This window comes from Musca vetustissima, unplaced genomic scaffold (genome assembly GCF_032173495.1).
Source record: "Musca vetustissima isolate MV318-11 ecotype Yass unplaced genomic scaffold, APGP_CSIRO_Mvet_v1 utg11543, whole genome shotgun sequence".
Taxonomy (NCBI): domain Eukaryota; kingdom Metazoa; phylum Arthropoda; class Insecta; order Diptera; family Muscidae; genus Musca; species Musca vetustissima.
In genome coordinates, this window is record NW_026882310.1 from 14,340 (window position 1) to 28,510 (window position 14,171).

At 31.6% G+C, this 14,171-nt stretch overlaps 1 protein-coding gene across 1 annotated transcript in view; it reads left to right on the forward strand.

Moving 5' to 3' along the window:
- The first annotated feature begins 933 nt into the window (after positions 1-933).
- The window catches only part of LOC133328623 (synaptic vesicular amine transporter), a 56,496-nt gene continuing 43,258 nt past the window's right edge, over positions 934-14,171 (forward strand). Inside the window, exon 1 of the mRNA XM_061537165.1 lies at positions 934-948. The gene's annotated coding sequence lies outside the window, so the exon portion shown is untranslated. The remainder of the gene's footprint in view (positions 949-14,171) is intronic.

Genomic DNA, 14,171 nt, shown 5'->3' on the forward strand with positions numbered 1-14,171 from the left:
CCAAAATTCTATGTCTGTTCTATCTACAGGATATTGTAGATATTAACTTATTTTCTATGTACCCTAAGTGGTGAAGGGCATCATATAGTCGGCCCCGTCCGACTTTTGAACTTTCCTTACTGGGTTTTATTTGAAACGATTAAAATGTTTGCTGGTTTCATTGAGCTTCTTCTTGCTTTTTTTTCGTCCCCTTTGAAATGACTTAATTTTCAATCGCTCCACAATTTTTAATTTCTTAATTTTTCATAAGGATATTATCCAGATAATCCTTTGATAATTATTTTTTAAATCACAACCATTTATCATTTCAATTTATTAACAAATTATAAACCTCAATCATCTCCTCAGTTGTGGTAGATCATAATAATAACAATCTATTTTTATTTTTTCTTCATTTTTATCCCTTTGGTGATAATCTCCCACAGGAATTCATTGATTGAAATATTGCACTCAATAAAATACAACAAGCAATAGTAACAACAACAAGAACAGCAGCCACAACAATAAATACAAAAATAAAAAATATATATCCTTAACCATAACCGCAAATAATACCGCAGAGACAAGCAACAACCAGAAAAACCACAGAGACCAGTTGAATATCCTTGAGGATTTGCTCCAATAACCATTAACAACAACAAAAACTGCACGGCAGACTTCAACAATTTTTCTTCGCAGACACAATTCAGACAGCAGCAAACCTTAAACGTTTTCCAACATTCCAGCTTATTTGTCAAGCATATTCACATCATCTTTATTCCGAAACACACACCTATCCACCCGTACATACCTCTATAGCCGTTTTTGCCACTCCTCATCATCATCAGGCGCCAGGAATTATTTTCGTGCTTGTCTGACTTTCACATCCTTAAGCCAATATTGAAAGCAAGTGAAACCAACAACCAAGGCCAGTACAACGAACACGACATCAACAATATCTCAAACAAGGTAAGTCACCAAGGGGGGATATTCGCTTCCCAGACTCTATACATATTTACCTTTAAATTGTCAGGCTGTCTGTCTGTCGGGCTACCACTCGTCAAGTCTCTTAATATCCATTTGATTTGTCGTACATGCAATTGTAAATACCACATTCGCCCATGGGAATTACCAAAAGGAATCACAATGTAAGGAAGGAAAAAAATCCTTGCTATCATCTGTCGTGGTCCTTGGTGTAAAATAAAATATTTGGAGAAGTGGAGTTTTTTTTCGTGGGGAGTTTTCCTTTTTAGTGGAAATATGATTTTTTGTGTGAGGCAACAGGTGTCTGACAATTATTATTGATATCATTAAAATTCATTTAAATCTGGGAGAAGGGAAAGGAGGAGATTTTTTATAAGGATAGCAATTAATTCATATATTTTCGTTAAGTATTTATATGGAGGGAGGTGATGAGAGATATTTTTAATTAATTTTTGTGACATGTGTTGTGTGAAGAATGTGGAAAATATGTTTTTTTGCTTCCTGGTACGTGGAGTTTGGAAGTCGGAATTTAATTCGGGGAAAAGAATTTAAAGTAATTTAGAGTTTAACTTCCTTGCATTCTGATAGCAAATGGTAAATAGGTTACTTCGTTTTTTGATTCTGGTTTAGACCTCTGAGGTATATCAGCTAAATTAGCAGGTCAAAAATCTTTAGATATAAAAATAGGAAATATATCATCATGAACTAATATTTTAAATGATGATATACTTTCAGAGTATGCCGATCGAAGCTTGTAGCTTACTATTTATTTTTGATTTGATATAGTAATTTATATCATTAGTCGCAAACCTAGACACAATGACCATTTTCATGACAGGGGTCATTGATATAGTCTTTGGGTAGGTAGACGCACCAGATAAAGGAAATGATAACTCCTGATTTGGCGGTCTTCTCCAGACTACTTTTATCAATACTAATAGGGTTATGAAGTATTGGCACTTCCATTAAATCCTTGCTCGCGTCCGTGGTTGCATGAGACGCGAAACTGTCATAAGTCTGTTCATTAACAGCATCAGTTTTATCAATATTATCTGGCGATGATCGTGTCGCAGTATTCCCAGCAGAAACAGAGGCTTTACGAATAGGCATCGTTTTAGTTGATGCCTTCTTCGAAGATATCTTTCGTTTCTGCCTAGAAACGGATGGCGACGATATAAATTCATCGAGTTGTTGGTACTTATCAAACCGATTGGAAAAATTTTCAAAACGACTTGATAATGATGTAAAGTCTTCTAAATGGATACAAGCTCCGATTACATGTCTTTTACAAAATCTGCAGAAAGTTTTTTATAATGAACACAGCACCTAAAATTCGAATTAATAAAATAGCCATCGGCTAAAAATTTATAATGCTGGGCCGCCTTGTTTCCTCCTAAACATAAATGTTCTCTCCCCGATCATTGGCTAAGTTGTGTTTTTCGAGATTTCTATTAACTTTTGGATCATACACCTTTTATGGTATAACAGAAACAATTTTTTCACATCTCCTAGCAAACGTTCATGCCTAGTCGACTGGGCTCTAAAGTTTGTATCACTATTTACAGCTTCCCCAGTATCCCAAAAACGATTGGCACTATGTTCCGCTAGTTATTTTTACACCAGTTTCCTTTTGTTTTCGTTCAATTCGTTTATTTTAATCCAATCGTTCATATGACTGACATTCATAGACTATGGGACTAAATTAATGTCCTATATTCTACGGGGTTCCAAATATGACATCACTATTTACACCTTTTCCTGTCTCCTCCAAATCATTTTTCTGTTCCTTAAAAGCAACGATTGGAACTAGTTTCGGCTAGTTCTTTTTGCTCCAGTCGTTCTTTTTTGTGTTCGTTCACCTAGTTCATCTAGATCCAATCGTTCATATATATCGTTTCGTTCATTGACTAAACCAATGAACGATTGCACTAAAACGAGCTATGGAACTAAATTAAAGACCGAGATCCTTTTGCGGAGCAAAAAAATTTAAAATTGAACGGCATCAGGAACGAGATTTTCCAACTTTACCAAATAATCTTAGATGCAATAGAATTTTAAACATCAATCATCATTTCACCACTGATGCAATTAATTTTAGCATTTCATGGGCAATTCCGGAACAAACTAGTTCAAAGGAACAATTTCGCAAAAGGAAGGATCGGTATTAATTCTGGTTCTTTCGTTCATCTAATTCATTTGGCTACAGTCGCATATTTTTTTCTATCGTTCTTCTAGTGTTCCATGACTGAATTAACTGTCGTGTACCAATGAATCGATTGGACTAAAATGAAAATTTCCTTAACCGAGCGAACTGAGGTGCATCGAACCGATTCAGGAACGAGTTTAGCCTACTCGAATGTCTGTAAATTTGATATTTATCTGAAAAAGTCCTATACCGTCATCTCAGTGTTCACCAATATTTCTTTTACATTACAATCCGAAGATTCAATCCGATTTTTCCAATTGTAGTTTTTTCTTAAATCTCTATGATCATATTTTTTGCGTTCAGGCTTTTCCTGATGTAAACGTAGCATAGTAAACCAATCCATTTACAAAAGATCTTCATTTAGTTCACGTATAATTAAGGAAACGATTAAAATATTTTATTTTAACAAGTTTTTGTTATATATAATCGTAATCTTCGAAACAATTCAACCGTTTTATGTTAAACCAGCTGATCAAAGCCACATAGAATAGGGATCTCTAGATGCTAATGTCATTTGTACTGTATTTATTTTTTACATATTTTTCTTAATAGTTCTATCCATGGCACAATAAATAGGTAGTCCATTTAGCGCAGCTGATAACTCGATTATCTGTCAAAGTGCGTAATTTCTACTTGAATTCAATGTGCAATGTTGCCAACCATGTGAAATATTTTAAGGAACATTTTGACAGTTGGTCGAGACAAAAACAAAGGCTTTTGTTGTGATACATTACCTTATTATTGAATCATGAATAGAAATCTAAATTACTTTGTGACGAACAGCTGATTGAAACGATAATAAAATTTGGAGTAATTGTAAAATAAATTGTAGTATGTAGGGAAAGCTATAAGAATACATTCAGAGTGAAAGGTTCGCATGACTATTTTTGGGGGGTTAATAAATGAAAATGTCTTTTTAAGTCCACAATATTTGTAAAAAAATATTATGAATGTTATAAAAAGTTTAAAACAACAATTTCACCTATTAGAATTAAAGAAAAATACTGATCAGCTGACTTTTATTCGACCATCTGTCAACTTGTAATATTTCTTATGGTTGGCAACATTGCACGTCGATTTGAAGTAGAAGCTATTCACTTTGACAGTTAATCGGATAGACAGCTGTGATAAATGGAGTACCTATTTATTGTGTCATGGGATTGTGTTTGTATACATGTAAACAAATATCAGCTGATAGGCTTTATATCATTTTAATACTAATCTAAACAGCTAGGATTTTGAAAAATTTATTTAGAAATTGAGTCGATTTAGTAGGCGTTTTATACTGCCTTAATTCAATAATTTTAAATAGGTTGCATTGAAGTAAGATGTCAATAAAACTTCGTTTACATGAAATAAATTAAAACACATAATTTATTTGGGATATAAAAAATATGCCATATTTACTAAATATCAGTCAAGGTTAGATTTCTAAACTCAACATTAAATTTGACATATTTTTCGAAGTCTGTGTTAAACATTCGAACTTTCTTGCTTATCACGAAAGCATCTTTCGATCTCCGTACGCGGTGTTAATAATCATAAATCTTCTATATTAAAACAATTTATTTCTTCGAATAAAAAAGTGAGCGAACTAAAATATTCAACACTTGTCACGCTATCATTCATTAATTAAAAAAATACAAGATATTATGTTTTGTATTCGCATGTTATGGCAGATTGAGATTTAAACTACCAAACCAACAAAATTAAATTCTATACAATTTAATTATATTTAAATATCAACATGAGCGATGTTAATAAGAATTCCAAACAACAGCATATTATTTTTTTACAGCTGATCAGTGTTCCACAAAAAATGAAGATTGCAGCTAACATGCAGCGATCATACTTATTTAATGCAGCAACATGAGTAAATAATTAATTTATTCCTCATTATTATTATTTTAATTAATGTTGAATTAAATTTTTTTACATTGATCTTGAATCCCGAATCCCACTGTATTAATTTTTTTATTTCATTCGAAAATTATATTACCCTCTAATTGTGTTATTACTTTATATTCCCAACGAACATCTGTCTGTTGTGTCGCGGAGAGAGGTTATTTGTAATTAATTTTTTAACCGATTCAAGTTTGTGTTTTCAATATGAAACGGTTTTAAAATGTAGTAAAGTGTTCTGAGGGTCGTTGGTGTTGTTGTTGTTACTTGTGGGTATGTTATAAATACCTATTCCAATTCCCATTACTCAAAGTCGGACATAATTAAATTGTTACATTGGCATAAATATTGTAAAATATTATTTTAATGACTCTATTATAGGTTAAGCAAACAGATGTTTTGTATTTGCTAAAGTATTGAGGAGAACTCAGGAATTGACTGATAAAATTATTTAAAAGAAAGAACTTATATAGTATATACTAACATAGCATTACAGAGTTTAATAGCAGATTTTAAAGATTTTATGAGACAAAATTCTTCTAAATTTCAATTGAATGTTTTGTAGGATTTCCAAATCAGCTGATTAAAATAACTAAAATTAGGGATCGCTAGGTGTGAAAATTCAGCTTAATTCATAGCCATGATGCAATAATAAGGTGATGTATCAGAACAAAAACCTTTGTTTTTGTCTCTACCTTCTGTCAAATTTTTCCTTGTAAAATTTCATATGGTTGGCAACACTGCACATCGAATTCAAGTAGAAATTACCCACTTTGACTGTTAATCGATACATCAGCTGCTGCAAATGGACTACCTATTTATTGTTACATGTTCATAACCAAGGCACAATTCTTAGGTACTCCATTTCATGATGCAATAATAAGGTGATGTATCACAACAAAAACCTATGTCTTTGTCTCGACAAAATTTTCCTTATAATATTTTACATAGTTGGCAACATTGCACATCGAATTCAAGTAGAAATTACGCACTAACTGTCAAAGTGAAACATCAGCTGCGCTAGATGGACTACCGCATCATGGGTAGTCCATTGTGTCATGTTCATAGCCAAGGCACAATTCTTAGGTACTCCATTTCATGATGCAATAATAAGGTGATATATCAAAAGAAAAACCTTTGTTTTTGTCTCGACTATTTGTCAAAATTTTCCTTACCATATTTCACATGGTTGGCAACATTGCCCAACGAATTCAAGTAGAAATTACGCACTTTGACAGTTCATTGAGACATCAGCTGCGCTAAATGAACTAACTTTTTAATGTGCCATGCTCCATTTAGTGCAGCTGATTATCCGATTAACTGTCAAAGTGTATATTTTGTACTTGAATTTGACATGTAATGTTGCCAACCGTGAGAAATATTACTAGACAACATTGGACAGTTGGCATCAGTCATTGTCCTAAGGAATTTTTGATCAAAACCTTTGTTTTGTCTCGACCCTCTGTCAAATTTCTCCTTATAATATTTCACATAATTGGCAACATTGCACATTGAATTCAAGTAGAAATTACCTACTTTGACAGTTAATAGAAACGTCAGCTGGGCTAAATGAACTACCTATTTATAAATTACTTTGTAATGAACAGCTGATTGAAGCAATAATAAAATTTGGAGGAATTGGAAAATTAATTGTAGTATGTAGGAAAAATTATAAGAATGCATTTAGAGACTTTGAGTGCTATAATTCCGGATATTTAAGGAGAAAATCTTATCGTGTATATTTTAAAGAAAATTTCTGAGTCATAATCGTGGGCATTCTTGGATATTTTAAGAGTATGTCCTCAGTTATAATCATGGATTTTTATACCCTTCACCACTCTGTGGTACAGGGTATTATGTCTTTGTGCATATGTTTGTAACAGGCAAAAGGAAACGAGATAGACACATGGTTCCTTTTGAGAATATGCATAGAATCATTTTCTGAGTCGATTTATGCATGTCCGTCCGTCTGTAGATGTTAAATTGTAAACAAAGTACAGGTCGCATTTATGATCCGATTTGAATGAAATTTGGCACAGGTCACTTATTTGGCCCAAGGACGAACCCTATTGAAATTGGGAAAAATCGGTTGAGATTTAGATATAGCTCCCATATATATTTAACCGATTTAATGCAAACGGTCCCTATATATATTTTTCGATTTGCACGAAATTTGGTACAGCCTAATCATTTAGGTCTAGAATGATGTGTGCCAAGTTTCGTGAAAATCGGTCCAGATTTAGATATAGCTCCCATATATAGTTTCGTCCGATTTCATGTAAATGGTGCTCCAAAGTCGCTATATATCTTTCGATTTGCACGAAATTTGGCATAATGTACTGAATTGAGCCTAGAATGATGTCTGCCAAGTTTCGTGAAAATCGGTCAACATTTAGATATAGCTCCCATATATAGTTTCGTCCGATTTCATGTAAATGGTGCACCAAAGTCCCTATATATCTTTCGATTTGCACGAAATTTGGCATAACGTACTGAATTGAGCCTTAAAAGATGTCTGCCAAGTTTCGAGAAAATCGGTCCAGATTTCTATATAGCTCCCATATATAGTTTCGTCCGATTTCATGTAAATGATGCACCAAAGTCGCTATATAATGAATTGAGTCTAGAATGATGTCTGCCAAGTTTCGTGAAAATAGGTCAAGATTTAGATATAGCTCCCATATATAATTTCGTCCGATTTCATGTAAATGGTGCATCAAAGTCCCTATATATCCTTCGATTTGCACAAAATTTTGCATAACGTATTTAATTGAGCATAGAATTATGTCTGCCAAGTTTCATGAAAATCGATCCTGATTTAGATATAGCTCCCATATATAGTATCGTCCGATTTCATGTAAATGGTGCTCCAAAGTCCCTGTATATCCTTCGATTTGCACGAAATTTGGCATGACGTACTGAATTGAGCCTAGAGTGAAGTCTGTCTGGTTTCGTGAAAATTGGTCCGGTCTAGAAGTACACACATAGCCCAACGGATGACCTATTTATATTTGTTTGAAGTCGATTTACATACTTTATGGATAGATCTAGGTAGATTCACGTTTAGATAAATATCACATATTTTATTTCATCCAATTTCATGTTAATAATCCTGTTTAATATACCCATAGTGGTGAAGGGTATCATATAGTCGGCCCCGTCCGACTTTACTACTTTCCTTACTGGTTTAAGTAGACTTTTTGAGCTACAATCGTGAATTTTTAAAGAGGAATTCCTTGGACTATAATCCTGAATTTATTAAACAAAATTTAGTGGATTTCTATGGCTATAATCGTGGATTTTTTAAATAGAAGACTTTCTGAGCTATAATCGCGGATTCTTAAAGAGTATTTCCTGGGCTATGAAAATATCTTAGAGTATTTCCAGAGGTATAATCGTGGATTTTGAATTGTGTATTTGTAAAGAGGAACATTCAGAGTGACTATTTCCCTTAATTTCCCTTAAATCCATAATAGCTCTCCAATTTCCTCAGACTTTTTCAAATGCATCCCAAAAAACACCTTCTGTAATATTTTTTAAAGAAATCATCACACGTTTTTCCCGCAATAACAATTTACTAATAAAGTAAAAACTAATACATTAACAACTAATTACGCTGCTAATAAAGCATTTTTCTTAATTACCATTTAATAACCCTATATATACGGAGAGAAGAGAAATCATTTATAATTATTTTAAAATGTTGCTTTCTAAGCGTCCACGGCGTTAATTGAATATTGCAACGACTTCACTTGGGAAGCCGAAGCTAAGTGACGAAGTAAACCACGTGCAAAAATATATAATTTTACACTTTGTTTTTTTTTTATAAATTTATCATTGATACAAATATTGAATGAATAGCAATTGCGGTGGGATAATTGGGTAGCATGCAATTTAGTTTGTTGTAATATTTATTACATAATTACACTGGGGAACAATGGAAGCAAATAAATATATAAAAGTTGATTTGCATTGTGGGGTCAAGGTTATAGAGGGAAATATAAGTTGAATAATTTCAAATATACAACGTTATTAGATTTGTTTCTGTTATGGAGAAAAAAAATCGGGTCAATGTTGAATTGGAACAGTTTTGAAAGATTTATACGCGTGAAAATTGTGTTAAAGTGGTTTTTAAATCAAACCAGCTGATTAAAATAACTAAAATAAGGGATCTATAGGTGCGACAATTCAGTTTGTTTCATTATCGAATTACTTAGACAGATAAACAGCTGATTGAACCCATAATGACATTTGTTGAGCATTTGGAAGATAAATTGTGGCAAGTACGGAAAAATTATAAAAATGCAATGGGACTTTGTTTTGGTTCTGAAGAAAAAAATCGGGTCAATGCTGAAGTAGGACAGCTTTGAAACATTTATAAAACATGTACATTTAATAAAAACATATGATTTTTTAAATTTTATATTTTATATTCGGTGTTCTCATTAAAATGCAAATACTTTTTGCGAGTATAACAGTTTTTTGAAATTGTTATTCAACTGTTATACCCCATAAAATATATTAAAAAATAATGAAAAATGTCATGTTCGGAATTTTCATTGAATTTGAAGAAATTTTTTTAAACTGTCATACAACTGTTATACTGTTGAAAATAGTTCCAAAATTAAAAAAAAAATGTATAGATTAAATCTAAGTGAGTCGTTTCATTTAAGAATTCAGAAATTCCAGATTTCTTAGGGGATTTCATAGGATTTTTATACCCTTCACGATATTGTATTATGTCTTTGTGCATATGTTTGTAACAGGCAAAAGGAAACGAGATAGACACATGGTTCCTTTTGAGAATATGCATAGAATCACTTTCTGAGTCGATTTATGCATGTCCGTCCGTCCGTCTGTAGATGTTGAATTTTAAACAAAGTACAGGTCGCATTTGTGATCCGATTTAGATGAAATTTGGCACAAGTCAAAAAAATCGGTTCAGATTTAGATATAGCTCCCATATATATTTTCGACCGATGTAGGCACCAAAGCCCCTATATATCTTTCGATTTGCATGAAATTTGGTATAGCGTACTGAATTAGGTCCAGAATGACGTGTGCTAAGTTTCGTGAAAATAGGTTCAGATTCTGATATAGCTCTCATATATATTTTCGTCCGATTTTATGCAAATGGTGCACCAAAGTCCCTATATATCTTTTGATTTGTACGAAATTTTGCATAGGGTACTGAATTAGGTCCAGAATGATATGTGCTACAATTCGGTATAGATATAGATATAGCTCCCATATATATTTTCGTCCGATTTTATGCAAATGGTGCACCAAAGTCCGTATATATCTTTCGATTTGCACGAAATTTAGCATGTCGTTCTAATTTAGGCCTGGAATGATATGCGTTAAGTCTCGAGAAAATCGAGTCAGATTTAGATATAACTCACCTATATATTTTCGTCCGATTTAAGGAAAATGGGCCACCAAAGTCCCCATGTATCTTTCGATTTGCACGAAATTTGGTACAGCGCATTGAATTGAGTCTAGAATTACATATGTTATGTTTCGTGAAAATCGGTTCAGATTCAGATATAGCTCCCATATATATATTCGTCCGATTTTATGTAAATAGTGCACCAAAGACCCTATATATTCTTCGATTTTCACGAAATTTGGCATGGCGTACTAAATTAAGTCTAGAATGATGTGTGTTAATCGGTTTAGATTTTGATATAACTCACATATGTCGTGAAATAAAAAAGAAAAAAATCCTGAGCTAAAATCTTATATTTGTAAAGAAGAGCTCCCGATCTATTAGCATAGATTTTCAAATATAGTCTAAAAAAAAATGTAATCGTCGATTTTTAAACTATACTTCGCCCGCTATAAACCTTAGAGGATACCCGACTATAATCCTGGATTTATTAAAAAAAAATAGGGTTGTCCTTGGCATAATCGTGAATTTAGATTATTTTTTTAATATGGTGCTTATTTATCGTAATTTTTCCTGGGCATTCAATATTTTTTTTAGTGACACAATATTTCACAGTTTTCCTAAACTAAAAAAAATAATTAAAATATTAAATTGTAATTTTCCTACAATGTTTTTATTACGTCTTAATTTTTATTATGCGGATCCACAAAAAAATGGTCTCCACAAAACTGTAACAATAATCTCATAACACCATCAAGCGAGAATCTAATCAGAATCACATTCCCATAATAGAAACGGGATAGATGGGAATTCACAATAAATACAAATAAATAAATATTAAAATACAATAATCATGGAATAATTAATAAATAATTAGAAGAAAAAATTGCAGACTGAGACATTAAAAAAAAACTAATCTGAATTACAAATCAAGGAAATTAAGGCTAATGGAAAAAAGTCAATATTTCTTATTAGCAAATTAAAATTAAGATCGCCAGAGATGTAGAAAAAATACCCCTTATTTCAATATTAATGGCCCTGAAATTAAACTAAAAAAAACTATATCTGGGGAAAAAGAAAAAAAAATAACAACCAACATCTGTTGGGAGTTGGGATTAGTAACACAAACAAAAAACTATTTGAAAAAATTCTCTATTTTAAATAGAAATCTAAATCGAATTGTGTAAAAAAAAGTGTTGAAACGTGTGCCTAACTTAAGCTGGAGAACCTGAGAGTGTTTGTGTGTGTGCGTGAGTATACACCACAACTACCACAATCACAGTTAGTTAGCAAGTTAGATTTGTTCCGCTCGTTGTTGTTTTTGTTTCATTTTCTCATTTATTAACTGCAGAATTGTAATGAAATCTTTTCAGTTGCGTTTAAGCTGTCACTTTCCGAGCAACAACGACTATCACAACCAGCACTCGCCAAATAAAAACACTACAAATACTTGACACGAACAGCATCATCCAGATTTTTTAAAAATAATCGCGTTGTGAAACTTTAATTAACAAAATAATAAAAAAAAATACAACAACGAAACAGAAAAAAATCGCGTTTTAAACACCAGATTAATTGAAAGGCTAATAATTACGCTTTAAAAGAAAGTTGTGAAGATAAAAGAAAAATAATTCCGAAAAAAATAAAATAAAATATAGAAGTGTTAATAATTTTGTAATTTGTGTTGTAGATAAGGATATATGAGGAAATAAATAATATCAAATTAAAATATTTATTAAAAAAATATATATTTCCTTGATGAGATTAAAATTAAGACTAAAATTGTTTTTGTGATACTATTAAAGTGAATAACAAAACATATTACAGCTATACCAAAAAAAATCTGATCCTTGCAAAGGATAATTAAATAAAATTTTGATTTTAGTTTCAAGTAAGTAGAAGAAAAATATTAAAAAACAAAAATAAATAAATGAAATAGGGTTGATTTTTCAAAGGAGTTTTTACAAATAATTGCAAAATATTTTTTGGGCAATAATGGAGGATTATTGAAGAGAAATGACTAGAGAATTTTCGTGGCCATAATCGTGGATTTTTAACGAACAATTTTTAAGTCATAATCTCAGATTTTTAAAGAAGACTTCCTGGGGAAAAATCGTAGATCTTTAGACAAGATTTTTGTGAGCATTTCCTGGGATAAAATCGTGGGTAGTTTAAAGAAGGTTCCCGGTCTATAATTTAGGAATTTAAATGAAAATTTCTTAGACGAATTTCTGGATTACCATCGTGTAATTTAAATGTAGGTTTCTTAGAGAATTTACTGAGATATAATTGTGAATTTTTTGAGGATATTTCAAGGGGCTATAACCGTGGATTTCTTAAAGAAAATTATCTGTGCTATAATCGTAATTTTTTTAAAGAATATTTCCAGAAAACTTTCTTCTCTACAAACGTGGATTTTTGAAGAAGTTTTCTCAACCGATTTTCTGGGAATTTTGAACCAATTTTGTAGAAGACTTCCTGAGGAAAAGAACCAATTTTTAAGCAAGATTTCATAATGGATTTTCTGATTATAGAAGTAAATTTTTTAGGAAGACATTTGGCATTTAAAAGAAGATCTCTTAAAGAAGTCTTCCTGGGAAAGAATGGTGGGTTTTTAGAGAAGATCTCTTTAAGGATTTCCTCGTATGAATTTGTGAATAGTTTAAAGAAGGTTCCCGGTCTATAATGAAGGAATTTAAATGAAAATTTCTTAGACGAATTTCTGGACTACCATCGTGGAATTTTTAATGAAGATTCCTCAGAGGATTTTCTGGAATATTATTGTGATTATTTTCAGGAAGTTCCATAGTCTACAACCGGATATTTCTTAAAGAAAATTGGCTGTGTAAATTTTTATAGAATATTTTTACAAAACTTCCTGGGCTACAAACGCGGATTTTTAAATAAGTTCTCTCAACCGATTTTCTGGGAATTTTGAAAATAGTTTTATAGAAGACTCCAAGAGCCAATTTTTAAGTAAGATTTCTTAGTGGATTTTCGGATTATAGTCTTAGATATTTAGACTTTTTCGAGTTACATTGGTAGATGCTTAAATGAGACTCTCTGAACTATAATCGTGTATTTTTAAAAGAAAATCTCTTAAAGGATTTCCTGCCATATAATCGTGGATTTTCAAAGAATATTTCTTGGATGTTTTTCTGGGTTATAATTGCAAGACAATTTCCTGGGCTATTATCGTGAATTTTTCTAGAAGACTTCTAGAGATATAACCGTGAATTAGTGTAAATTTCCTCAGCGGATTTCTAACGAACATTTGTTTAAGGATTTCCTGGGCTATAATTTTAAAGAAGACTTTTTGTACAATAATGACCGGAATTTATAAAAAAGTTTTTCAGGGCTATTATCATGTTTTTTCACGACATTTTTTAAGAGGATTTTCTGGGCTATACAGAGGTTTTTTATAGAAAGTTTGAATTTTTTGTAAAAAGTTTTTATTTTAGATAGATTTTTATATATGTTTTATTTCTGGTCTATAATTATGGTTTTTTTATATAAAAATAGTGTTAAATAGTGATTTTTTAAAAACGATTTCTTAGAGATGTCTTAGAGAGTTTCAGGTGCTATAATTGTTGACTTTTAAAAAAATCCAAAGCTAAAATCTTCATTACAATTTTAGGACAGGTTTTATAGTCAACATGTGCTATAAATGTTGACTTTTAAAGGTAATTTCTTAAATGAATCTGAAAAAAT